We start from the raw sequence: 26,194 nt of genomic DNA, 5'->3' as shown, positions 1-26,194 counted from the left end.
GCTTGCCATTTACGTAGGGTCTTTTACTAATTCCCGTCGTAATAAGTAAAGCTATTCTAATTTTCATCATTTACTGGATGGATTTAATGAATATTCCAAAAGTTCTTGTGCTGATTTGACTAAAACACACTTACCTTCCGATCCGTGAACTTGGAAATCACTGAAAAGCGACTATTAAAGCATATTATTGAAATTTTGCAACTGACTTTATTAAAATCCGTCCATCAAAATTTTTCATCGTCCGAACTAAAAATTACAACAATGTTTACGAAGCAAACGCGTTTGTTTTTGTGTAGGACGGCATGACAAATGTTATTCTACAAAATTTCTGGAGGCCAGGCAAGTTTTTCTGGCTGTAGAATAACGACAATGCCTTGCGTGAGTTATTTTTATTTATGAATGACGGAAATTAAAACGATTAGTCGACATTGACTTCTTCGTCGCACGAAAAAACGTAGGAAATTTGGCTGGTAGGACTTCTTTAATGATAAAAAGCATTTAAATAGATCTCAGCTCACTTTGATTGATCGCATATGATAGACAACTAACTAAAATATTAGGGAATGACTAGTTTTGCATTGTGTGTCATAAAAATGCTGATATTTTTAATAATTTGTGTTGGATAGGACGGGAATAGGCAATTACGACGATGTAGCAACATACCCTATATTTAATTTCCACGATACATGAAGGAACTACTCCATGTAAGCTGGACAAACCATTGTCTAGCTAAACAAACCATCTTAGGTCCGCTAAAAATTTTTTGAAAATCACCTGTGATTATGATATTTAATACTAACCTTGTTAAAATGCATTTATTCAAGTGCATGCTGCTTCAATTTACTGCTTCAAGTTACTAAATTCAACTGGCAAAAAATAAAACACTTCCATCTTGATTGCTTAAGCTCTTCTAAAATACGAATGTTTCGAAAAAATTACCTGAAAACAGAGATAAAATCGCGTGTAAATATTTGGAATCACTTACAAAACATAAGTTTCTAAGCCGTTATTGGCGTGATTAAATACACGCACTAACGCGGCTTTCGCCTACTGTGATTAGCAAGCAAAATGACGTGTCAAAGGTCACTTGAATAAACGCTAATACTGTTTCAGTGGATAATAGCGAAATTGAACGAGTCGTTTAGATATGAACAGGCATCAATTAATTTCGTTTTGATGATTAGCGTAGATTTCGTAGACTTGCAGTCACGTTAAGCATCTCTTCTGGCTCCTAATTAGTAGGTATGTTGAATGTATTTTTATACTGCACATAATACTTAAAATGTAAAATAAAACCGTGGCAAATTGATGGAAACTGGCAAACTGGCTTCTAATAATTATTTTACATCTAGCGAATTGTTTTCCAAAAAGAAATCCTGCTGGAAATTTGCTGGATTTAATTAAATTACTGTTTTATAGATACTTAACGAGGCATTCCATCCAACCAAGGTTAATTTAATTCTCAACTAACCTTGCATCCAACCGCTATTACATGTTACCGTCAAAATTAAGACCTGTTGGAACGCCCCACTTCTTTTTGACCACTTTTCGACCAAATTCGTCACAAAATCGATCTTCAACGGAAAGGTTTCGCAGTACCAAATCAAACAAAGAAGGAGTCACATATTATAACAACACGTATTTTATTCCAGAATAAGTTGAGAGAAAATCTTTGCTGTCGCAATAGCAACCATTGACATTTTGGCAATCGTTGCGCAAACAGTGAATGAAAACTTAGACGGAAAAGAGACAAAACAGTGATTTTTTCGCAGAATCCTCTAATCAATTAGAACGAACAAATCAACCGAAAGTGTAAGTGAACAGTTCAAACCGCAGGTGGATGGTTGGTGACAGTACCATCAGTAGTAAAACCACCGTTATTTAGGAACATCCTACAGAGAAGCAGGAGGAGGAGGAGGAGGTAGTGGTGCTGTTGGAACACGAGTACCGTATGCCATTACCAGTACCGTGTCGCTTGATTGGTGCAGATAGAAAAAAAACAACAACCTCCAGTTAGTGTGCGATTAAAGATAATGACAAATGATTACCACCGACGACAACAAGAAGAGCAGGTGTACGCGCGAATACGCTAGTCACGAGAAGAAAGTGAAACTGTAGCACTTCGCTGTAACCTTCACCCGAAAGGATCGAGAAGACAGAGCAAGTAGTGTCCCACGGTTCCACACACGCGGTCCAGTGTGTGTGTGCTGCCTGCCTACAGATTCGCGAGTGAAGTCATTTGCAATTAATCGAGAGAAATCGAACAATCGAAAGGGGAGAAAAAAAGTGCATTTTTTGTGTGTTCATTATTGCAGATTAAATGATTAAAAAGAATCGATCGGTCTGCGAGCCGATTTATGCTAATTAGCTGCAGCCTGTTTTGGTCCCGAACAGTCCAATCTCCGGTGTTTACTAAAGTGAGGATCCAAGTGAGGTAAAGATGGTTTTTCGAGGTCCTGACGTGACTGTGCGCCAGTTACGTAGCTGTTCCTGACCTTTGCGATAGCGGTGTGAACTTTCGTCGGCGTGCAAATTCCTTGCACACGCGTATCCGAGCGAATCTTCGCAGCAAAAAAGCGGGACATCGTCTGCAGCAGCCAGAGCTGTGATCATTGAATGTGGAAGAAAAAACAAGATCATACTCGGCTGCTCTGGTTCAACAATCAGCTCACGTCGACCGGCTGATGAAAATATATGCTCAAAAAGTCAACCACTCGAAACGGCTCTCGACTGTCCGGACTGACCTTTTCCGCGCCGCGTGTGGATCTTCGACAACAGCTTCGAAATGGTCGTGTTTGTGTTATAAATAATTTCAAGTGCTCCAGCCTCCAACGACGAAGAGTTATCTTCCTGCGTGTAATATTTCTCCTCCGTGATCCCATCTTTGCCTCCCGCTTCGGCCAAAGTGACTTTTAACGAGCCTGAAGATCAGTCGAACATTTATTAAATGACACTTTGTGTAGATGTACGACGTCCTCATCGTGCCGAGTTTTTGGACTTTCGCGTCGCGTCCTTCGAGTGACATTAAGATAAAGCCATAAACGAAAAGCAAGTGATCTACGTACGTCTGATATCTTGCAAAAGGTCGAGGCAAGCTAAAACGAATCGCCCGATTTTTTGTAGCTTTTAACGTAAGCTGAACTCATCAGAGAAGAAAAAACAGCACTGGAACTGTCCCGGTGAAGATTCCTCTCGCGTCTCTGTGCGGTGGGCGTCCGTCGGGTGTGCGGAAGAGTCCACACATTTGAAGTGCCCTAAAACACACAATAGTGCCCATTATAGTATAGTATCGTATCGCGTGGTGGTCGCCGTCAAGAGGGCTCAACGGCAGAAGAGAACAAAACTGATTTCATTTCGTTTTTCGAAAAGTCACACTTTGAAGTGCAGATCATCTGCATGCGTGTGAGGATCCCATCCAGTGTGCCAACGCCGAGAACTGATCATCCAGCAGAAGTGGAACTCCGGGTGTGTGAAGTGGAACATAACTCGTTCAAACGGCCGGAGAGTGCGTGTCTGTGTGAGCAGTCCCATCGAGGAAGCGACGTTTTTTTCCCGAAGGTAAGTGTTGGCAAATTTTTGCTGCCCCCCCGAAAGACTGGCCACCGTTGTTCAAGCGGACAGTAGATAATAATTTGAATATACACTGAACGAACAAACATGACAACCAGCAATGTGTGCTCTCGGGCATGTACAACACTTGAACGTCATGTCGGAGTTCATCAATTCGATGACCGACCGACGGAGCCGACGGTTTCGGAGCAGCGGGCGCCCAAAGACTTCTGTTTGGAGTGATAATATTTGGCTTTGTTAGCAGTCGACAGTCGACGGCTGCTGCTAGTGGTGCTTCGGTTGCCGCCGGATTGTACCTACATGAAAAGTGACTGGGTAAAGAAAACAGTAGCCGAAACAATCTATGCCGGTGGCTATCGACGGCCGTAGGTTCGGCCACATATTCGGGATGGGCGAAATGAACTTCGTTATTTAGGATGGGGTGATTTTTTTTCTCCTTCTGTTGGGGCCTGAATTGTTATTTCAGCTTGGAACGATCGTCGAATTTTGATTGATGGTATTGGCTCGACTTGAATTATTTATAGTCTTTTCTTGTGCAATGTCTCTCGGTCACGGTATTAAAATGGGAAGATAAATTGTGACTTTTTTTTTCAAAGTCAGGTTTTGAAAGTGTGATTACATGTGCCAATTAATGGAACAAGTTAGGACCAAAAGGTCAGACAATACTAAATTTCTGAGTAGGATAGTGAAAAAGAAACTACTCAAGTACAACAGCTCTATAAAGGTTGTGGCAAACTCATTTATTTTTATGCAGATTTAAATGACTTTAAACAATTTTACAAATATGTTTGTAAGCTTGTTTTTTATTTTGAATAAATGTATTCAGTAGCCTTAAAGAGTTAAAGATATTCTTCTTTAATATAAAAGAAGTAGAAGATGGAAAAAGGGCAGTTCATTTCTACACTCAGTGTAGAGAATCAGTATGATGTCTATGCGATTTGCCTTGTAAAATAGATTTGAGCCTTTTTTTCTGTTTCCTAGCTGTTATCATTAGACAGCAATTGAAGTGGCAAAAGATACCAAAATCAACTTTATCCAACGTCAAATTAAGCCTTATCAACGGACGGATGAATATCGTTGCAGCTTTCCTTTTTTTACGACTTAATTTTGTGTCAGCACCGTACAGGGGGGCTATGAAACGTTGATTGCGACGTTTATTATTGTAAACCTTAGATTCATTGTTTCTTAGAGTATACGCTTACAAAACTAGTAGCGAAAGGTGTTAATGATAATAAAAATATTACGTTTATTAACCTGCCATGACGGCAGTAAAGACGGTGCTGTAGTGGAGCTAACGAAGATGATAGGTTAATCATCGTCTGTCTTTCAGTCACTTGTAAACAAACAAAAAGTAAAACGTAGCGCAGGAAAACAACATAACTTTTAAAGACGTAGTGAGAGTGATTTTACATCCATCAGCAATTGAAGTCGTAAGGGTTTGTCAGATTTGATTATAATCAGGCTGGTCGATTTCAGAAAAAAGTTAATACCAATTTTGATCAAAATAGAATATCAAATCTCGATAAGAAAATATTTTTTTGCTCCTGATGAACCAATTTCCGATGGATTTTGGGCATTTTTTTTTGTACATTGTGATCTAACTGATTGAGTATTTACAATCGAAAAGCGACGTGGCTAGGTGGCTCTAAAAGCTTCGAAATTTTCGACTTTTAACACATAAAAATAAGCGAAAGGTAGGAATGTTATTAAAACTACGAAAAAAGACATTTGAATTATTTTTGATCAGCAGAAAAACTTAAATGTCGACAGCTAAAAGTTTAACCGTAATTTTCAAACCACGGTTGCTGTTCGTTTTATAATCCTTCTTTCACTGCAGCACAATGCCGAATGCAGAATATAATTCTAATGTTCTTTTTAATCGTAGATGTCAAGCCTACTAATGGTTTTCACTGAACAAGAAGCTTCGAGTGGTAGGAAGTTCGGTGCATACAATACTAAACTACTAGAACTAGCGCTAAGAAAACTACTGCTATTTTGAAATACGTACTACCCTCTGTAGACGTTGATCATTAGTGCACTGAAAGTAATGTCACGTTGTTTCACAAAGTTTATCTGCTTTTGTTTCCCTAGAGTAACGTGGATGGTATTCTTTAATCCTATCTTTTTATCATTTCTTTTTTATTTTTTGTGTTTTGTATAACGGAAAATGCACAACGAATATTCACAACATCCGTGCTCTTGCTGAATGCGAAAAATGTTAGAAAATTATCAATCATTGTTGATCAGTAAAGGTAAAATAAGTTTTGTGGATAGGGCGAGCTTGTAGAAACTTTTAAATCAGTGGAGTAACGATTTTATCGTAAATTATGTAGTTTTTCTCGAAATAATGCACTAGTAATGATAAAATCTTGATGTATTATTTTGCTAACTTTGTCGGTTAACTGATCCGCGGTCCGTTATCCATTCTGCGTCGAACGCAGCGCGGATCAGCATGGATTCCATCCTGGTCAATCCATTACTACCAATTTGTTGTACCTTAAAGTGCGTTTAGATTGGCAACATGTGGCATGTAACTTTTTCCAAACTGTTGCCCGTTTTTTCTATGCAACTTTAGCAACGTATAACAACTATTCAGGTGGCGACAGAAGCAACATTTAGCAACAACTAGCAACATGTCGCATTCCGCATGTTGCATTCCACATGTTGCTAAGAAATTGCCCAGTCTAAACGCACCTTTACTACACACATCGTCGACAAAATGTCTGTAATGACCGACCTCTTAAGTAACAATTCAAAAGCCACTTGATTTTACTTGAATTTTATAAAGGTTTCATTGCGGTATTAATCATTACCTCTGGTTTTATTGTGGTATTGCGCAATACCAAGAGGATACGAGTCCACACAAACACACTTATAGCTAGCTAGAAAACCATAATAAAACTGTTAATAAAGTAAATGTATTGTGGTTGCTTACCACGATAAAGCTAGTTGGCTGCACCACGTCTGGCGTAGCAATACAATATGGTGCACCAATCGAAATTGATGTTATTACGGTTGCTTGTCAAACCGCAGTAAATCTGTTAGTTTTCCAGAGCTATTAGAACGGTTACACCATGATTAATCAGATTTATTGCAACTGTTATGAAGAATATTAGAGTTCAACGCCGAAATCATTTTTTAATGCGAGGCCATATTGCCTTATTCTAGTATTGTGTTTTAACTCACAAACAAAAATTCATCAAAGCAAAGTGTTTGGCAGAAAGAAGGTTATTATGAATCGGATGCCAAAGAAAGAAACTAAAATAATTAGCTAGAAATTGATATTGATTAACTGAATATATTGATTTTGTTAACAATATACAATAGGTGGATTTTATCCACCTATCATGTCAATATGCACGATAAAATTTAATTCGCATATGATGCAAATCAAAAGAAACTGCCAAAATTTATTGATTATTCTATAATCTATTATTCTATTATTCTATATTTCATTTTGGTCGCTATAAACCAAATCGATCAGGTTGATCTGACAGTAAAACTTTGAATTTTTTGCTCACAGGTATATTGTCAAGTTAACAAAGTAAGCAAACTGATATAGCTTTTTACCAGAGCAAGCTGTATGTTTTATATTTTTGTAGCGTTCTTATCTAACTGATCGTCAGCTGATGGTTACCATCGGTGATTGTAGATCCAGTACATTCTGTGCCACCTCAGATATTTCACAGGGCAGTCATCTCGAACCGTTCATATTCATGCTCTATTTCGACGACGTGAAGGACTACGATTATCATATTCCGATAATCTAAAAATATTCTCCCGTATCCGCTTAACTGAAGACTGCTTCGCACCTCAACACCAGTTGGATTTCTTCGCTAATTGGTGTACCTTAATCAGAATGGTTGTAAATCCCTCAAAGTGCTCTGTCAAAGCCTTCTCACGTAAAAAAGATGCTGTTATTTTTAACTACACGGTGCTATCGAGCATCATCGGCCGGGTCGATCATATCAAAGACCTATGTATCATCTTCGATACAAAGCTAGTATTCAGACAGCATATATCGTATATCATCAACAAATCCTCCAGTGCCCTATCAATTGTACTAGTGATATTGCATTAAATTTATAGGCATATTTCCAATGAAATAATGTTAAAATCTTAAAACTGAATTAAGAAATTACCCAGCCATGAACGCGCAAAAATTATTTACTTTGGTTTAAATTTCAGCTTTCATACCTATTCGACCTGAGTGGACCAATATAACTTTTTAACAAAAAAATATTGAAGTTCTGAAATGCTCGTAGGCGTAGACCATGGTGTAGGCCATGGCCATCGTCGGGCCCAACTAGAAGGAGAATTTACACTCACACTACTTGTTTTGTAGAAAAATCATTTTATTATAGGTAAAAAACGTAAAACGATATCACTCTGATACATTTTACATACAAGAGAAATTAGTAATGCTTTCCAACCAACCACGAAGCAAGGATTTCTATTTACACAACGTTTAATCAATTTTGTCTTAGAGCGCACTTGGAAATTAGTATGTAGTATTCTTTATTGAATTGAATTATTCATACGTAGATTGATTTTCGATCGATTGGAGTAAAAATATTCAAAATCAATTGGAAAATTAATAAAATTGGTGGACAAGACACAAACACGTATCACTCTTACAACATTTAAAGATAAAAACAATATTAACAAAAATTATTTTTACCTACGAGTCGACCGGTTTCAGGCATTCTATGCCTATCATCATGTCCAACTGATTACGTATTGTTTTTCTAGTTGTATCCACGTCGAAGAGCGGGAGAAATTGTTAACTTGATCTCACTTTTTTGCCAATCCAAAGAGAGGGGAAATTATTGGTGGATCAATTAGAAAATTGCCGAGTTATGAGCGCTCAAAATCTATCATTTATTCGTGATGTGAAAAATGCGAGAACAAGAAAAATACATGGAGGAAACAAGAAGCAGATAGCTAATAAAAAATTTGAAGGATGCTACCGAAATGACAGAACAGAATCTTAAAACCATGCATAAAAGCGAAGACGAAAAAAGACGAACTGCTAATAGAAAGGTTATTTTAATCATTATACGCATGTGGGTTCTTTATATAACTATGTGTTATCGAGATTGTCTTTTGATCCACAAAACCATTTATTAAAACCGAGCGAAAAACGCGACATGACAGGTATAGATCTCAAAGCACTCAAATGTTTTAATAGCTCTAACACACTATATACTATTTATAAAAAAAATGTTGAGAATAAAAGAGCGTATCTTTTCTATTGTTAAACAGAACAAATTGATTATTGTTAGACGTAGCAGGGATTACTTTCCCAGAAAAAGTACAGTTCTGTTTTGTCACTTGTTTATTGTGCTTTAAGTCAACATTTGACCAATAATTGGTCAATTTTGGTCACTGAAATTACTGTTTAATCGATGAGATCCAAAAAGCAAAGCAAAACCTAGGTGCTACATTCCGTTATCGAAACTTGACCTTCTGTTTTTATATGACAGACTTTGCAGCCAGCTGTTAGAGTACAGGACAATTGCCGGGCCACACGTTTGACACACGTTTTTTTATACCAATTGGTTGGACAACATTTATTGAATATCGGAGTGCAGCGGCTATTTTAAGCATACGGCATTATTACTCCAGCATGCCGAATACGCCTGTACGGTACAAACCATAACACTTATCAAGCAATCGCTTGAATAACTCAATGGGTGGTGCTGCGCGTGCGCCCATTGTAATTTGTTAGTTGCGCAATTAACAATAAAGCTGATTTTTGGCATATTGCTCGGACTTATCAAAGGCTTATCGTCTACCAAAAATCAGCTATATCTATTTGAAGAAACAGCACCACTCAAGAACCTATTCGGTAGATTGCTGTACTTCAACAGCAGACCATATACAAGTCAGATGGTTTATGTGTTGGTGTTTTTCAAGTGTTGCCAATAACCCAATGCTGCCAATTTTTCTTTATATACTTCTGTAGAACTCATGTAATGCTAAAAAGGCGAAATGGCGGGTTATTAAAATGCTACGCCACAAGCATTCAATAAACATTATTAGTGTTTGTTTGAGGCTTAATCGAAACGTCATATTGTCTACATTATCGACGTATCGTTAAAGTATCGACGACATATCGTTTGCTTGGTATGGAAAATAAATATAGATTCGGTCGGGTTTTAAAAAACTAAAAAAAAACAAGCGATTTTTTTTGCAGCAACTCAAGGGAAGCAGAATTAACAGAACCATTTTTCGAAAATGCTGAAGACAGGGCTCGAATCGGGAGTTAGTCATGCAACCTCATTCGTTTCCTTGCTCCTTTGCTATCTAAACCAAAGCGGACGTGATTCAGTGAGTTGAATTTAGTCGTATTTAAATCTTGGTGATATTCCCTCTCATATCAGGCATCCATTAGGTGGAAGAGGGCACGAATAGTGACCGTAGAATAGCAAAATAAGAAGTCATGTATAAGCCGTTTATTAACACTTACGGCTCGTTTTAATGCAATTGACTAAATGCATTATATTGTTACGTTATATGCGCATATATTGCTTTCTTTAATGCTGATTTACGTTAATGCTTCTATGCATCAACAATGTTAATATACGTTTTATAAGCATTAAGATTGCTAATATACAAAGGTTTGGCATCAGGGATGCAGAATTATTTCCAATATACGGTTTTGGATTAATGCTTATGGTTACTTGGGTAATGGAACTATTATGCGAGTAGCGGCAGTACAAGCGATGCCATTTTGAGGCATCTTCTCTGTAGGCGTCGTATAGTTCAGATTTAATTAAACTCATCGTTCAAACTAGTACAAATCCACATTGATTAACGGAGATTCGTCACTTAGGAACATTCTCGTTTTCTCGAATTAGTACAGTTTTCATTTTTCTGTTTCGATGTTGAATATATTTTTTGATTCGTTCAAATTTGGGATAGATTTTCAATTAAATTGAATAATTGAACTTAGCTCAGCGTTTTTCAAAAATAGCTACATTTCTCCTTTTAATTTTTCCAATCAATTCGACAGACTCAAGCACAGTATGTGGCATTTCTACGTTCAAAATTACCTATTAGGGAAGTTTCATTTTCAACGGCCCATGGCGTGCAGCCATTCGATTTTTAAAATCTATTTAGGTCGTTTTGTGTCACCGTTTTATATAAGTTACGAGTTCGCTTCCATCCATCTCTCGATTATTGATTGATGCGAGTTTCCTCCCAGGGCCCGTGGCTTTCTTCCGCAGTTTGACAAAACCAAAAAAAAAGAATGACCTGACCACTAGCCGCAAACAAAAGCAAACTTTCTTAATAGCTTCCGCTCGAAGGCACCATCTCTTCTCGCTCATCACCCGGAGGCGCATCTTTCGAAACCATCAATTTCCCGAGCCAGACGGCACTTTTGTCAATTTTATTTAATTTACCACGAATCACTGTCACTGTTTTCTTTCCCGTCCCGTCTAGCTGAGCATTGAGTTCGCACGTGATTTAAAAAGAAAAGAAGAAAAAACGCGCCACGCGCGTCTTCAGAAAGCCGCCCTGCTGTTAGTGCTGCTGCTGTGTTCGATTCTCGGTCTCGGTCCGGTCGGTTGGTCGCGGTGATTTAAATTCAGAAACTGAAAATAGTAATCATCTGCCGACTGCCGCCGCCGTGCACCGCAATGACAAATTCCATCCGTTCCGTTCCGTGCCGTGGAGGGCGAGCCAGGTCCAACTGCGCCGTGTCCGCACAAATTACTGCCATTAGTGGGTTATGAAATTTGACTTAAAACTAAAAGTGTGAAATTGATTTGGTCGCGATCGGGTGGTAACCACTGTCATTCGTTTGCCACCGTCACTGCCGCCGCCATCCAGCCAGCGCCGGTGCACACCGGGCATTGGTTCGTGCTGGACAGCGGATAGTTCTATTTATAGATTTTCAAACTGTGAAGCAAACGATTTTGTTTTTAAGTAAAAGTTAAACTTTAAAAAGGTACAAAGCCATCATTCAGTTGTCTGTCAAATATAGCATATTATTTTTAATCCAAAACTAAAATGTGACCGAGCACATCCCATTGTGAAGAAATGGAAGCCTATCTAGTCAAGCAAAGAAATTGCGAGCGTGAAAATTGTCTTAGTTTTTCACAGTTTCAAAGGGTTAGGCTAAACTTTCTAAACCTAGTGAAGCTTGGCGTGTTTTATAGGCCTCGTCGTCAATTCCGTAAGTCTCACCCTTATCGGTACCGAATTCGAATTTCAAGCATCACCAAGCGACAGTCGAAAGCGTGAGGCTCGAATTCGGCAGCGGCAGGATTTGCTGCTTTCCGAAATTAACCATCATGAGAACCATAATTCTGCCAGGTTTGCCTTGAGTGGAATCGCGATATCCTTTAGTGAAGCGCTACGCGCTGAACACTTGTCAGACTACAATCACTGCTGATGTGGTGCGATTTGACGAACATGGGTCACTGTTTCCAAGCAATTACGGTGGACATTGACACGAGTCCGAGGAAAAAATGCGGTAGCACTTTTTGCGTTGTCCAACCTGGCGTACAAGGCCTGGCAATAAACAAGTTTACATATGATCGAACATTATTATCAGCATTTTATGTCATCGAATCTTAATAGTAAAAAGGTAATGGTGAGTTACTGTCGTACTCCATTTTTGTATTTTTTTTTATTATTTTAATGGCCTTGACTAGAAAATAGTTTTTCAAACACGACTCCAATCATGCCTACAATCGGTCGTAATCATATAATGGTTGAATTCACCTGTACCGAATTCGCACAGCATGAAATTAATTTGCTACGCATCTACATACATCCGGGTCCGGTCGTATCACTTGCCTATCACCTGAAGCGCACTGTTATGAGACACGGACGACCAACCACGCACATGTCGCTCGTTAATGTCCGTCCTCCGTCCTTTCTTCGTTACTCCCGAAAGGCAAGCAGCGACGGCAGCGGCTACTATCTGGAACAAGCAATGAGAGCGCGCGGTGATGAAAGGTTTCACGCAGCAAACAAATCGGAATCATTGTTTTTTGCTTGTTCCTCTCCACTCGATGACCGGTGATCACTTCCGCTGTGTCCATCACCACGTCTCGTCAGTCGCCGCGGTTCGAAGCTCGCGGATGGATCCTCAGGCCATGTCAACCGCTCTGCTCCTGACTGAGCGGAGCGAAGTGGCGGCCGTGGCTAGGCGAGTGGACAAGTGAACAAGATACGGTTTCGAGCGGTGCTCTCCTTTTCCTTTAAATGTATCGAACGGCTTTTCGTTTCTTTTTCTCTTACCTGCACTGGTCGGTCGGCCGTACTCTTCGATGTCATGCTGTCATAAAAGAAATTTGGCAGATAGTGAAAGGTTTCTGCAGACTTTCGTACTGGCTTCAGTCTGACATATCGTGGCCAGTGTTTCTCCGAGCTCTTGTTTCCTTATTTTATTATTGTTCAATAATCAACCGATTTATGGGTAGCAGCATTAACATTCACACTCGTTACCGCTCGTCCGCCATCGTTCGCCAACGTACCGTGAATCTCCTTTCAGGGAATTATCGTCAATCAGAGACTTCTTCGAAGTGATCTCCACGACCGGACTAATTGGATCCGTAACAAGATCCTATACACCGACATTGCATGGCATCGCATCGGGGCGCCCGTGGGCATCGAACAGAGGGAAAAGATATTCACTCCAGTTTCTTCACTCAGCTCAGCTGGCTTTTCGCATTCTGCCGAAATGACTTCGATGGTCATATACGAAACCGCATCAAAACGACCCGCATTGCGCGGGTCCAATCAGGAAAATCAAGTTACACAACCAGCGAGCATTAATGCGCCTTATTAGTAGCCGAGGTTCCAAGTGGACTGCAGTCGGGTTGGACGAGAAAAACGGTCTTAATTTGATATAAATCGTCCTTGTGACGAGTTTTAAATCGGGGCAACTTTTCGCTGTTTCTTTTCCTTGTTCCACTAAAAAAAGTGGTTTTATTGCTTAATTTTTTTATTAGTTCTACATCGTTGTGACCCCATCACGTCTCCCATGCCATCCGAAGGCTCCGCTGCACTTGTAATCACCGCACCGCGATGACGCAAGCCAACACAAAGTCAAGCCAGTTGCTACGGTCTATATTGATACAAATGTACCTTAATTAAAGCTGCAAGCTCTCCGCCGCCGCCGCCGCCGTGTTCACGATTTGCTGAAGACGACGTACGTGGGCGTGTCCGCACGATATTACGACGGCGGCAAACGACGCCCATCATGTCATCATTAACTCGTGTGCCGCTCGGTATCATCGGTAGCAATCCAGCGAGCAAATTTCAATTACAAATTTTTGTTCCAAAGCCACTGTTACTCCCTTTTTATTTCCATCGTCCCCGTCTCTAAGAAGCACTGCAATGGCAATAATGGTGCTCACTCAGATCACATGAAACTGATTGATGCGGCATAGTTCAATTCGGACCGTTTCATCTACGCCCATACTGTCGGATGTGCCACTAAATCGACTTCTCGGCCAGCAAACGTGCATGATATAAGCTCCGACAACGTCAGCAATAAAAGCCAGCGACCTCGACTCGGTTGCCAACACATAAGCTACGAACCCCCGTTCTGCGCTGACAAGTGACCGTGTGGCGTGGCGCAAAAACAAATGCCACTTCCTTTCTCGATCGCTGGCTGCTCTTATTAGGTAATAATTGCACATCGGTTGGTTGGAAGGTTTCCGTTTGCCGAAGAGCCAGCAATACGACGGCGGCCGACCGCGGCCACGGCGGTCGGAAAAGTGCACGAGGAGGAACGGAAATAACACAACGGAGAACACGTGCTCATCATTTGCCCATTCATCAGTCTATTCCGAACTGAAGAGGGCGCGAGCCAGGTTTCAATGTTATTTCAATTACCCGTTTCTGGAGCTTCGTATTCTTCGGGATCGTCTTCCAGTTCACAGCAGAGAAAGAAAGAGAGGGCAAATGGCGTAAAGAGGGGATCTTTTATTATTGTTACTGTTACTGGTGAGGGGTGGAGGGAGGCAAATGGCGGTTATGGCCGTTTGTGATGCAGAGGGAAAGGCACACTTTTGAATAAGTAAATGGATTTTGAACTGCGCAGCGATAGGTGGATTATGGATTGTAATTACCCTCCAAACACAGCCAAGCGAACGTGCGAGATGATAATGGTTATTATTCGGCTCGTTTAGCTTTCGTTAATTTTTCGCTTCAGCAGCAATTATCAGGTTTGCTCGGAAAGGAAGGAAGGGGGGGAATATGAGGTAATTTACGGCGCGCTTGCCGCTCCGTTGCTCCTCGCTAATCCGGCCGGTGGCGGTAAATTGGTGTTTAGCGATTGCGTAGTAGAGATTGCTTTAGTTGAAAATTATTGTTTAAATTTCGCTGGCTGATCCGCTCCGGAGGTAAGGGAGGGTAATATAAATGAATTGTTAGCTCAATTAATTAAATTGTTATTTTTTGTGGATTCCGATAGGGGCATTGAAGTATTTTGTGTGAATGCTTTATCGTTGGTTGGATCAACAACGATTAATCAGGGACACATAGGACTAACAAAAATCCTTTTTTTTTCAAATTTTTTATAGGTTCACTAACATTATCACTTTTCGTTATAATACAATCATTTTATCGTTTTCCTATCAACTTTTCAACATCTTAACCGGAATGATTCCCCTTGATCCGTGGTGAAGATCACTAAGTGGTTGGTAGAAGTTAGTCTTACAAGATTACTAACTGGCCAACCTAGAGTTGAACCATTCCTGCACCTGCAAAGGATTGACGCTGAACCTCTTTCAAACACTCACCTCTCTTTTAGCATCAATAGTTTTGAACTTTTTGTTGCATGAGCTGGGAAAGGAATTATTCTGTTGATCGGAACATTTTTCCAATCGATTTCAGCAAGGGTTTGCAATAACAAACTGATGAGAAAGTGGCTCGGTGTAATTGCTTCCATATCGTTTGGGTTCTCAGATAATAGTGCTTGCAGGTGAGATTTTATGCAGTCCTCAATTTTAGGCCAATCAAGTCCTCATAAAATAATGCTATGATTCCCAGCTTGTGAAGGAGCTAATTTTTACCACGATTACAGCAGCTTCCCAAAGGCCACCGAAGTGTGGAGCACGAGGGACTAAAGTATGTCATTTGATTACTTCCGTTTCGAGATTATTAGCGGCACGGTTTGTTTTGGTACGATTCTTTCGGTACGGTTTCATGTAGGCCATGAAACTTATTTTTCCCTCCAACGAAATTTGTGGTGTTATTAGACAAAATCTGTTGCAATAACAAAATTAAAATAGGCGCATAGTTGCATCAACTGTTGCCTTCCGAATGCGGTAAATAATATGGTATATCCGACGAATTTATAAAATAGAATGCCCTTCAAGGTCTCGTGCACCATCACTACTTTGAGCATTAAACTGGGACTGGTCTTTAAAAAAAGCTTCACCGATGAGGCTCTCTAAAAACGCCTCTTTGCCGAGAAGCATACGTTGGAATAGAAAATGAACGAGTTGGATGAAACGGTCAGCAACTGAAGCAGAAATAGCAAATGGTTGAGCCTCAAAAGTGCATTGTGGTGGCAGACGGAAAGGTCTGCAATTCGTCTGTCCCATAGAAAAATCACACGGCCGGCGAAGCCGAGTCTTATTGTCAAGCACAAAGCTTCCACACGATTGTAGGAAACGTGCTGTTCGAATCACAAATGCTGATAGCTAATACCTGTTGTTCCTAACTTCAAGAATATGCACAAAGATAAAATATCCAATTCCGGTAAAATTCAAACTTCCGTTCGTCGGTAATCAACGACTAGACAAGAAAACGTAAACATACTTCCTTTGAAAAAGACCAAAACCGAGGACCGAAACGTCAGGCAGTGCAAAACAGCCGTTTTCGATAGATAACCCATTAAAATTCAAATTAAGCCTAGAACCACATTTTTGCTGCGTATTTCGAAGCAGTTGTTTTTCATGGCTGTTGGCGATCATCAAAGAATGTTTTCAAATTGTAATAATGCGTGCTGCCCTCAATTAAGATCGATAGTCACCACGAAAGATCGGAGGTGGCTAGGCGTTGGAAACAATATTTCGATGCATTGTTGAATGGTGAACAAGATGGAACGGTCAACAGAAACAGGATAACGATTGAGGATGATGGACAAGCTGTGGATCCACCAACTTTGGAAGAACTGCGGTGGTGATAGATGGAGATACTTTTGAAGTGGTCGACGAATTTGTTTACCTTGGTACGTTAGTGACATGTGACAACGATGTGAGCCGTGAATTAAAAAGGCGGATAGCGGCTGCCAACAGAGCCTTCTACGGATTACGTAGCCAGCTGAGGTCCCGTAGCCTACAACTCCGTACAAAACTCGCGCTCTATAAGGCGCTAATTCTCCCGGTGGTACTCTAAGGCCACGAAGCGTGGACGTTGAAAGAAAGCGACCGACGAGCTCTTGGCGTTTTCGAGCGTAAGATCCTGCGATCAATTCTTGGCGGCATATTAGACGAAGAAGTGTGGCGCAGGCGCATGAATCATGAAATATACCAAGTGTACAAAGATGCGGATATTGTGAAGCGTCTAAAATACGGCAGGCTACAGTGGGCTGGCCACGTAGCAAGGATGCCGCATGAGAGACCAGCGAAAACAATATTTAGCAGAGAACCCGACAGAGGCCGACAACTTCGAGGCAGAACCCGTACCCGTTGGATGAGCGCTGTTGACGAGGATGCTAGAACAGCGGGTGTTAGGGGCGACTGGAGAGTGGCAGCCCAAGACCGAGTAATGTGGAGACGGCTCCTGAATTCGGCATTGATTCGATAAGCGGATTGTCGCCGAAAAAGTAAAGTAAGTAAGTAAGTCACCAGGTCCTCATAATATAATACAGTGTTTCACAGCTGGTGTTGGAGATGAGCTTTCACCTCATCTACATCATTACCCAAGCAACACTGCTCGTTATAGAACAGTATAATATTACATATATCAGAACTTCTCTATTACCTGAAAAGCGCAAAAAATTGAAGTCTAATGAAACAAGTATTGGAAGAAGTATGTATCAGGTGATTTCATACCAATTTAAAACGTTATTATAGCATAAGCTACAACTTGTTCTTCCAGTAGTTTAAATTTAGTAATGGAGACATAATAAAAACTTCGTGTTGACATGTTGACAAAACAAACATTATTCATTTGATATGAGCTGTCAAATATATTCATGTTATCACAAAACATTTCAAAACCTTAATAATAACGACATATGTTAAGCGACTACTTTCCACAAATATTATTTTCTAACTTGTTTTGTGTGTTACTTAGGTAGTAGCCTCCCATAGGTCACCGAAGTTTGGAGTACGAGGGGGTAGAATATGCCATCTAAAGTATGCAATGCAGTTTGTTTCGGTATGATCAGCAACCATTTTTTATGAGCCATGAAACTCCTTTTCCCTCAAGCGAAATTTGCGGAGTTATCAGAAAAAATCTGTTAGAGATATCTTTTAGGATAAGAAGAACTGCGGTCATTCGGTTGCAGAGGATAATATAGACCATGCGATGGTTTGCCAAAATTGCATGCCCTTGAGCGGGTTTCCGAACTGATGGAAAAGGAAGGAGAAATTGAACGGGTTGAAACTGATAGCGACTGCAATTTCTTCAATAACCGGGGAAGTACTGGCCAAAGCAAATAACACCTCCAATTTGTGCGGAACAGGAATTCTACGTGACTACTATTCTACGTGAATTGATAATTAATCTCGAAAACGCCTATAGAGTTTACCCACTTCTTCTAATGGCACCGTTTCGTTGACAATTTTAGTCGTTCACGTCGAGAAAAAGAATCTAAAATGTACGAGGAATTGAAGAAGGTGAAGAACGCGGATGGTGTACTGGTTAGCTTACCTCGAAAAATAATCATCTTCTTAAGAAGATGATGATGAAGTCATTACAGCGAATTAGTAGCGACGCTTAACAAGTAGTCGTTGTGACTCCTACCTTTTATCCAATGCTGGAAGGTGCATGGGTTGAACCAAGCTATAATCTGAGATCTGAGGGGAATGTGGCTCGAAGGCACTAATGTACCTTTAAACCGTAGAGGCGCTGCACAAAAGGAAACTGCACAACCCCCCTTATTAACGTAGCGATATGGATTGTGCTATTTTTAGACACAGATCGTGCCTCTTCCTCCATCTACTGTAGAACCACCGACCGTGAAGTTTAATCTAACTTTGTGTTTTTACTGGCGGGGCGACGACACTTTGCAGGCCATTGCGAGTTATAAGGTTAGCGTCACACGCATCACGCAGTTAAGCGCGCAACGTATCTTCAAACGTCACCATCTGGTGGGTTGGGTTATTTATAGACACAAATTGTGCCTCTTCCTCGATCTATTGCAATCGAACCACCGAACTAAGCAGATTTAATCTAACTCGTTTTACCCACGGGACGACAAAACTGCACAGGCACTTGCAACTTATAAGGCACTTGCAACTTATAAGGCACTGTACGGGACGTTGTTCGTCCGTTAGCGTGTTAGCCGCGATTCTCAACGCGGATCTTCGGGTTGAAGGCTCCGTTCCTACGGGTTAGACTAACCTCGTGTTTTAGTCTTGACCTTGAAATGAGGTCAGGCATATAGGGTAAATGATTTTGAAATGGACCTAGTCGAATTCTGATCTTGAATGGACCTATTTTTAAATAAGAATTTTAGGACATAATTATTAAGTCTTCGTACTGTATTTAGCTTTTATGTTTATCTTTAATCATTTCTGAACGCAAATATACTAAAATTAAATTAAAACTTTAGCCAAAAATACTTTATTGCCGCGTATTTAAAAGTAGCTGTTTTTCAGCGTTTTGGCAGTCACCATAGAGTATTTTCAAACTGTTACTACCCGGAACCCTTCTGGTTTGAAATAAAACAATACTCTTAAAATGATGCTAAAATATGTGTAATTTCAATTTAGGTATTTAAAAGTTCAGTAAAACCAGTAAAATCTTCAAATTCCTTAAAAATGTTAACCCCCTTTTTTGATCTTGAATGGACCTAGTATTGATTTTAGAATGGACCTAGTTTTGCGCTCCGAGACATCACTGGCGGTAGCTATCATTGCCTACCACTAACGAACTCGTCGTTGTATATTCATTGAAACTGCTTGTTGTCACTATAGTATCTCCGTTTATAATTAATCTATAAGCACGGGATATTGAAAGTAGGCTTGATTTACAGCCTAAATAAAAACTTAATTATATTGATAATACTAACTATCACTCATCCTTTTTCGTAGTTGCTTCATAGTGTTTGTACATTATAGCCTCTAGTTTTGAAACTGGAAAGTCTTCCTAATTAGTTAGCTAACATATGCCATTTTATGCTTAAAACAATATAAACTTAATTTATTCTCAGTATTATACAAAAATTTTAACCATCATTGATTAAAAGATAAGATGGATCAAACGATAAGAGGGATACTAACTGCCTTCTGTTAAGGGGGCATAGTACCTTTTCAATTTTTTAAAACATAAATTTTTTTATTGATTATTTCGAAAGATTAACATTTTGACCATATGTGTTTGAAGTCGTTTGCATGAATTCCAAATATTGACAAAGTTACAGCTATTTGTACCGCGCATGTCTGGAGTGATTAAACAACGAGTAAAAACTTCAACGTCGTTTTTCTCGAAACCAGGTTTTGAAAGTCGGTACCATAAATATCTCAAGAACGACTCAAGCAATTCTTATGATTCTTTTTTTGTTTGAAAGCCAACAAAATTATCTAGTGTTTGACCCATCCTTTTCTTGATATTGCAATTTTTGAATTTTTTAGAAATGTTTAAAGTCAATTTTTTCGCTTAAAAACCATACTTTTATGTATCAATGTCCGCCATTTTGTTATGTGTTCGGATTCTAAAAAAGGATGGATCAAACACGAGATAATTAAATGTTCTTTCATGTCGTGTTGGAATTTTTCAATTCGGATAAGCCCCCAGCGCCAATCCATGGTACCGCAATTCATGGTTTTTTTGAACGACTATCTTCAAGGAGCCGTAGGGGCAAGGGGAAGAGGTTCCCTTATGAAAACAAAATTGCAAATATTAGTACCTATAAAATGCAATGTTTCGAATGCAAAAAATCCGATTCAATTTGCCTTTCGCGTTATCGAGAAAAAATATTTGAAATTAGGCAAAAAATATGGTGTAAAAGGTACTATGTCCCTTAAAAAAGAACTATTTTTGCGTCATTGGCATTTAGCACAAAACCTGTTACACTTAAATTTTTCAATTGGATTTTACGTATTTGTTTTAGCACGAAGCAAAAGTGTAATCTATATAATCTATATAAGTAATCTATATAAGTAGAGTAAAATTTTCCCAATTTGTTCGCCTTATGTAAAAAAATCCCAAATTATGCTAAACGGGACAATTCTTGTATCATTAAAAGTAATGCTCAGAAGAATGAAACAAGTTATTTGAGAATATAATTCTGAAGATTTATATATAGCTTTATTGTATAGGAAACTCTAATATTGGAACTTCGAATTGAGTTACGAAGCTAATATTCCAAACTCTATTTAAAGTGGATATCCCTGCTTCTACGGGCAACATCGTAAAAATGGTTGGAATCAAATTTTTGTTTCATGGACAAATAACGTCCTGGGGGGGGGGGGGGGGGGGGGGTAACAAAGTAAATTTTTTAATCGAGCAAAAAACATGGGAAACATTTTTATTTAAAGTTTAAGCTTGAAAACCAAATCTGTTCTTGCTTTTAATAAATACGTTATTATTTTCCATGCAAAAATGTACGAAAAGAAGACAAAAACGAGAGAATTTTTTTGGACGATTTTCGGAAACTCCGAATTCGAATTTCCATTTCTGTTTCGTGCTAGAAGTGTTAAGTACACTCATTTTTCGAGCTTTTCAGGCTGTAGAGCACACGGACAATTGATTTTATACTCATAGCCTACAAGCCAATTTCCAAAGGGGGGAGGGGGGGGGGGTTTGACAAAAACTTAAAAAATATTTTGCAAAGACCTTATATTCCGCGATTAGTATCAGGTATCAGCATCTTTGGCTCGAGCAGCACGTTCCTCACAATCATGTGGAAGATTTGTGCCTTACCCATCTTGCCCGTGTCATCATTTACCTGATGAGGACGGGAAGGAAAACAGGAGGAATAGGAAGGGGTGGATGAGGAATTTGGACAAACACAAACATATATATACCGAGAGATTTTTGTACCCCCGAGGGGATACTGCAATCCTTGGTAGTTAACTTATCAAAAGTACACCCCCTGGGGGGTATACTCATGATAAATAAGAGCTTATAGCTCAATACCGCTTTCGGTAAGGAACATCAAAATGTCTCGTAATTTTAGTTTCCTAAAATCCGATTCATTTAAGACGTAGGATCCAAAGATCCTATGACGCAATTGTGCTACTGCAGGACAGTTCTGCCCATAAATGAAAAATTGGCTAATATGCCATTTTTTTCATAATTGAGATCATAATATCACATGATAGCATACACTCCAACCAATGTTCCCACGGAAGCCGATTGTAAAAAAATGTATTTTTGGAGACACAGGACGTAAAACAATTTTGGCTAATATCCAAAATAAATGAGAAGTTGGCTAATATCCATAATGATTTTAAACCGCATGCGCAGCAACCGATGTGTTCTTATTTCGCATTTTTCCATCACACATTAAAACTGATCATGTGGTGTGGTGGTTTCAAACGTAAGGTTAGCAATCGCAAGGTTTTTGGATCGAATCTTGTTATTTTTTTCACATTTTATCTTTTTTTTTACAATCAAGATGGTAGGATTCGCAGCTTCCGTTAATGACGGCATGAAGTGGCTGCTTCTTCCTTCTGGCTTCAAGCGCTTGAGGCACACGCTTCGTTGGCAACTTGTCCGGGGTGCACGGATTACTTGTTTCGTCGTCCACTTCGTCTGCACTTGTGCTTCCGTACTGTTTGAGGTAGTTCAAAGCCATTTTGTAGACTCACTAACAAGAGATAATTCACAACGTATGGACGTTAGCCAAATTTGCTCCCGAATTGTAAACTCTACTTGTGTTTATAAATGAAAAACTGGCTACTGCGTTAAAAACGTCCGGCGGAGGGAATTTGGCCACATCTATCGCTGTTTGAACTCAACGGTGTGGCTTCGGCGTGTATGAGGGGTAATATGCACATTAAACAGGTTGCCATTACCGCGTAAAACATCTTTTACAGACAAAAGTAATAAAATTGCATTTTTCTCAAGTTCATGTCGGTGGCATATTAGCCAATTTGTCATTTATGGGCAGAGTTGCAAATTACGTGATATGGTGTACCGTAGTCGGATTCACATAAATTACAATGAAACGATTCAGCTCGCTGAATCGTAGCCATATGATAATTTAGTCTGCAGTGACCAGTCAGTGATCTGACAAGAATACTGCAATTTACCTTTGAGTGTTGCAAAAGAAATTTCGCAACCTTCTCACAAGGCTTAACAATGAAACTTTTCGTTTGACGACAAGTTTCAAGATTTTCCCAATAACGTACATGTTCAGATGAAAACCAAGATCGAATCTTTTGTTTTATCCAACATGCCGCAATTGGTAAAGCAGGTTCCGGTCCGAAAACCGACTTTTCTGCTCCAGATCTTGCTAGTTCATCAGCCCATTCATTTCCGGTTATACCAGAATGGCCAGGAACCCAAACCAGATGAACGGCATTTAGAATGCTTAGTTCTTCTAATTGGGTGTGGCAGGCGATGACTGTTTTAGATTTAGAATTAGCCGCACAAAGGGCTTTTATAGCGGCTTGACTGTCAGAACAGAAGTAGATAATCTTGCCTATCAGTTCTTTCTGAAGTGCAAACTGAGCTCCGCACATAATTGCAAAGATTTCAGCTTGAAAAACGGTGCAGTAACTACCCAACGAATAGGATTCCTCCAATTCCAGCTCACGGCAGTAAACACCAGCACCCGCGCAACCTTCGTACAAGGAACCATCGGTATAACAGACCACATAGTCGGAAATTTTCCTTTCCATGTAGCCTGACATCCAATCCTCTCTAGGAGGAAAGTCACTTGAGAAAGTCCTATACGGGAAAGTACGCATGAGCGTTACATCGCTAGGAGCAAGGGCAAACTTGTCCTCAGCAACAATTTGCGACCACAGTCGAGTATGACCAGTGGAACCGTCCACAGACTGCCAAAGGCCAATCGCGTGTAGTCGATAAGCACATATTAGTGCTTCTTGCTTCAGGTGGAAGTGTAGAGGTTTAATATTGAAAATAGCTTCTAGGGCGGCAGTAGGAGTTGTAGTAAATGCACCAGACATTGCCATTAAACACATCCTTTGAAGATGGTTTAGCTTTGTCTGGACAGTCACAACTTCCCCTCTCTGCCACCATACAAGACAACCATACGCCAGTATTGGTCTGACAACGACCGTGTATAACCAGTGTATGTATTTGGGTTTAAGCCCCCAAGAGTTGCCAATTGCTCGTCTACATTGCCCAAAGGCCATGCACGCTTTTTTAATTCGGAAATCAATATTTGTGGACCAGTCAAGCTTGGAGTTGAGAATCAACCCCACGTACTTCACTTCGTTCACAACATCAACATCCGAATCGTAAAAGCGCAGAGCGCGAGCTCCATTGGTATTTCTACGTCTTGAAAATAAGACGATAGATGTTTTGCTCGGATTTACCGAAAGTGCAGTTTCTCGGCACCACGTTTCTACGACACGTAGTGCCTGCTGCATTAAGTCAAATAATGTGCTTATGCACTTTCCAACTACTAGGATGAGATAGTCATCCGCAAAACCATATGACGGATAGCCTAGACCATTGAGTTTCCTCAATAGGCCGTCCGCCACAAGGTTCCATAAAAGAGGCGAGAGAACGCCACCTTGTGGACATCCACAAACACTTTGCTTCCAAATGCTTGCTTGCCGTAAGGACGAAAAAAGCAATCGGTTACTAAGCATTTGTTCTATCCACTTTATGATTATTGAAGGCACATTATGATAACGAGCAGCCTCCAAAATGGAAGCGAAAGATACGTTATCAAACGCGCCTTCAATATCCAAAAAAGTTCCTAAGCAAGATTCCTTTTGTGAAAAAGCAACCTCAATTTTATCCACCACATCATGTAATAAAGTGGTTGTAGACTTGCCACTTTGATAAGCATGCTGTGCTGAATGAAGGGGAACTTCTACTAAGCTTGTTTCGCGGATGTGGTGATCAACAATCCGCTCAAGTGATTTAAGCAAGAAAGACGTTAGACTGATTGGTCTAAAACTTTTGGCTTGCTCGTATGTCGCGCGTCCACCTTTAGGAATAAACTTAATGGTTATTTCACGCCATTGAGTTGGGATGTACCCAATAGCAATACTACACACAAACATCCTTCTCAGAATGTGTTTGAAGTACTTGAATCCTTTTTGCAGTAGAATAGGGTATATTCCCACTCTCTCTCATTTTTCGAGCTTTTCAGGCTGTAGAGCACACGGACAATTGATTTTATACTCATAGCCTACAAGCCAATTTCCAAAGGGGGGAGGGGGGGGGGGGGGGTTTGACAAAAACTTAAAAAATATTTTGCAAAGACCTTATATTCCGCGATTAGTAAGCAGGTTGACTTCACATCACCTTTTGATCGATTGACAGATAGATTAAAAATCAGTTTAGTAAAATATTCAAAATCATGCAACCCGACTAACGTTGTACTACGTCATCCGTGGTCGCATCTTATACATAACCCCTCTGATTTTTTTCTTGGGGGATGCAAAGTTTTCTTTAAGTACCTCTCCCCTCTGACTTGTGACAAAATTAATACCTCCTTGTCCACCGAAATTGAGTGACCCTGAGATTTAAAATATTCAACTGTACCAGATAGAAAATAGGAAGGTTCACCTATTTTCTATCTGGTACAGTTCTTCATCGACTATCATTTAAAATTAAAACCTAGTATCTAACCTTACCTTTAAACCTAGTAGAATTACCAAGTCTAATTTTTTCAAGCACCATTTACAGTATGATTTCGAATTTGACAACAAATGCGTGTCGCCTATGTTACCAAAATCGAAACCGTGGCAAAATCTAGACCATTTTTTAACTGAAAAAATTGCATATAAATGTGTCAAAAATTGAATGATTACCACTAATTAACGAATTTTTCACGATTGCAACGGTTTTATATTCAAAATGTTCAACAGGGGCTGTCGCAAACCTTTAGATACTTTGTAGTAAGACGTAGTCCTACGTCAGTAAAAGTCTGACCTTTCGAAATATGTAGTCACTAAATAAAAACTCGAACCCCACTGTACTTGATAAACTACGTTTAATACAAGTTTTTTTTTTTGTATGCCAGAAGGGCATTGGGTTAAAAGGCCACTTTAACACTTTAATACAAGTTATAATACATATTTTTAATGAATGGTTTAAATTTTTGAAACTAATAGGCGACATAATTTTTTATGACGTAGAAATCGTTTCAACCATATCTGAACAACAGGTAATAATAAATTCCCAATATACAAATGTCACACACATATACATACATAACGCATATCAAGTCACTGAAACATTGTTCAATTGTTGGGCTGACATAAAAACAAGACCCTCGGCGACTGTGACTGATTTCAAATTTTTCAACCGACTTTCATACCTTTCT

The sequence above is a fragment of the Sabethes cyaneus genome, chromosome 3, assembly GCF_943734655.1.
Source record: "Sabethes cyaneus chromosome 3, idSabCyanKW18_F2, whole genome shotgun sequence".
Taxonomy (NCBI): domain Eukaryota; kingdom Metazoa; phylum Arthropoda; class Insecta; order Diptera; family Culicidae; genus Sabethes; species Sabethes cyaneus.
This window is presented reverse-complemented; position numbering follows the sequence as displayed.